The sequence below is a fragment of the Triticum aestivum genome, chromosome 2B (assembly GCF_018294505.1).
Source record: "Triticum aestivum cultivar Chinese Spring chromosome 2B, IWGSC CS RefSeq v2.1, whole genome shotgun sequence".
Classification (NCBI taxonomy): domain Eukaryota; kingdom Viridiplantae; phylum Streptophyta; class Magnoliopsida; order Poales; family Poaceae; genus Triticum; species Triticum aestivum.
In genome coordinates, this window is record NC_057798.1 from 140,979,301 (window position 1) to 140,982,892 (window position 3,592).

The following is a 3,592-nucleotide window of genomic DNA, read 5'->3' on the forward strand; positions in this document are numbered from 1 at the left end:
CGCCGCCGGCGGCCCACCCGCGCCCAAACCCTAACCGTAACGCCGCAGCCGCCGCCGCCGCTGCCGTCGCCAAACTTCGCCGCCGCCGCGGGAGCCCCGCCGGACTTCGCCGCCGACGTTCGCCGCCGCCTCGAACCGCGTGCCGCCGGTTTTCTTAAAAACCGGGCGGTTTTATTTCGGTTTGTTTCGGTTTTTTTAGATTCATTTTTTTATTTAGTTTTCGGTTTTTTTCTTCCGGTTTAGGTTAATTAGCGGACGTTCGTCCGTTAGTTCATTTTAACAAACGCTTTCGTCAGATTCGTTTAGTTAACGAACGTTCGTTCGTTAACCCGTTCATCGTTTTTCTTTTTCTCGGATTTAATCTGCGATTTTTCTGATCACGATTCCTGATCCGATTTTCATTTTAGTTTAACTTTTCGCTCGTTTATCAGAATCAGGCGATTCAAGCGCCTGGAGTTTCGTCTCGAAACCCTCTTTCCGAATAATCTACTCAAACAAGTTTTTGCTTCTGTAAAATTTGACTTAGACCCATATTAGTAAAACGAAGCTGTTTTCTTTCGCCGTTTGACTTTCGTTGTTTTATTTGATTTGATTCTTTTTGCAAACCGGAGTTCTTAAGTTGAACATTCTGGTTAGATCTTTTATTCGAGTTTTACCTGTGCATTAGATGAGTACTTATTGTATGCTTGTTTGTTTGTCTGCGATAGAATACCCGGAGTGCGCCGCCTGTTACTTCGAGTCTCTAGGTCTCGCGGATCATCAACAAGGCAAGTAACACTTGATCATACCTTTCTACTACCCAGTTTTATGCATTAGATCTATCCTCAAACATTGCATGACTAGGATCTAATTAAATTGTGGGATGGGAAGTAGATGAGGTAGTACCTATTACCTGTTTGTCAGGACCCCGACTCAATGCCACATCGATCTAGCATGTAACACCTCATATCACTTTGCGGCCTCACGCACGGTATCCCCACGGGTGTTGCCTTACCTTTTCCCGGGACCGTTTGCGCCTTTTGGCACACGTATATGATGGTGTCGCTAGCATCCATATGATAAGGAGCCCGGGCTGACATGGCTAGTCGTAAACCCAAAGTGGCACTAACTTACAGGGACAGGCATCCATGACCCAGCATCGAACATGTCGGTCATCAGCGAGTGAATCCAGGCTGTAGCACTGGGCTAACAGGACTCCGGTGAACCGGGCTGTAGCGGGCTAACAGGACTCCGGTATTCATCGCGTGACATTTCCCCGAAGGGACAGACACAGGAACGAAGAAGGACACATGCCGGCCAGCCTAAGTGTTCTGGAGCAGTAGCAAGCTACCCAGGCTCAGTGGAAGCACTAGGAGACATTTCCCGGTAAGAGAGACTACTAAGGATAAACAACTAGATAGTCAGATCCCACACATAGCAATACACATTACACGTACGCATAACATGCAAGTATGTGTTGTACAACATGGCATCACAACATAACTCAACAACTCATATAGATAAAGGCTCAGAAGAGCCATCATAGCATTATTACAAACAGGGGTCACATGACCCAACATTCAGAGCAATCAAGCAACAAGCGGAAGCATTACATGTCTGAGTACAGACATCTACAAGTGAAAAAGGCTGAAAAGCCTGACTATCTACAACGTCCGATCAAGATCGTAGCTGAGGTACAAGCTACTTGTCGAAGTCCACGAGAACACTAGTAAGACCGAAGTCTTTGATGCAAAAACATAAATAAAGCAACATGAGTACAAAGGTACCCAGCAAGACTTACATCAGATCCTATCATACATGCATTTGTATCAATAAGGTAATGTGGGGTTTAGTTGCAGCAAGCCAGCTTTGACTCTGTGGCTATCCTGTTCTACGACTACCAGAACTTCTTTGAGGTGATATGGCGCACACGAGTCCACTAATCACCACACAATACACTACTATGGATTCATCCCCGTCTCCCTACGAGAAGGCCATCCATAGCACTCACACTTGTCTTGAGCGTTTTAGAGTATCCACTTCAAGTTGTCTATGTACCATGTGAGCATCCAAGAAGTCCGTAACCGCGGACCCGGCTATTCGAATAGATCATGTTAACCCTACAGGAGTGTACTTCTTCACACACGCTCTCGCCACTTACCGCCATGTACACATCATGTATCTCAGCAACCTTCAAGCGGAAGCCTGGCGAGGGTGTCGGCCACGACCTGACTAACCACACAAGACTCTAGCCCAGGTTTATCGCCTATTCGGGTTCCATCCGCAAGGAGATCCGGCCAGGGTGTCGCTCACGGCCCCAAACGATGTGTGCAGGGTTCCCGAGCCCACCATACGGGTGCCACTCGGTACACCAGGCCACGTGTGCCTAGTCTGTCCCAAGCCCACCCTGTCGGGTGCCACTTGGTAGAAAAATAGCACTACCTACAAACACCAAAAACTAGTTGCGACTCCTGGACAGAGATCAAGTTGGTTAATAAGTCGAGAGGGCTTGGAGCGCCCGGAGCCCAATGTGTGGTAGTATCGAGTCATTGGACTACATACATAGAACTCAGTGCTTAAGGACGGTTCCAGTGAGACAACCCACCATGTACTCCTACATGGCCTCTCACCGCTACCTTTACCAAATCGTGTTCACACACTTCACTCTCAGCATCAGAACATATCATAACACTCCAATTCATTCCCAATGAATCAGACCTGACACAACTCTAAGCAATAGCAGACATAGCATGGTAGGAACACAACATGGCTCAATCAACTCATACACATGCTAGTGGGTTTCAACTATTTACTGTGGCAATGACAGGTCATGCAGAGGAATGGGTTCAACTACCGCAGCACAAAGTAGCAGATGAATCGTTATTGTCCTAATGCAATAACTGAGAGCAGGAGCGAGAGAGTAGGATTGTATCGGAATGAACAAGGGGGTTTGCTTGCCTGGTAGATCAACAGAGGGGGCACTGCTTCATAGACAGGTACTCTGGAACGGTCTCCGGAGCAAGACCTATCAAGAAGGAATGGTGCCAACAATCAATACACAAGCATATGCAACAATATGATGCATGAACATGGCATGAAGATGTGATGCTGTTTGAGCTAATGCAACTAGTATTCATTTGGTTTGAAGTCCATTTGAACCAAAGCTCAAATGCAACTCTAAATTAAGTCTCTTAAAATGCCATAATGTGTTTTCTCATATACAGCATGTATAAGTTGGTTTGTCATGCATGAAACTAGTACAGATGGAAAGATTGCATTTTTCTGATAATTTTTCATATATAAATTATTTCAATCTGAGCTACGGTTGAATTTCTATGATTTTTTGAAGTTTAAAGCCTTTTCTGGAATTTCCTGATTTATTTTAAATCCAGAAAATAATTAACTGCGTCATCCTAGCGTCATGCTGACCTCTGCAGGTCAACGGACCCGGTCCAGGTCAAACCTGACCAGTGGGGCCCACTGGTCAGTGACTCACTAGGCAAACCCGGTCAAAACCCGCGCTGACTAGGTTTGACCGATACTGGGGCCCGCTGTCAGTGGCAGTGAGGTGGCTAATTAAGTGGGGTTAGTCCTAATGACGCGCCACGTCAAC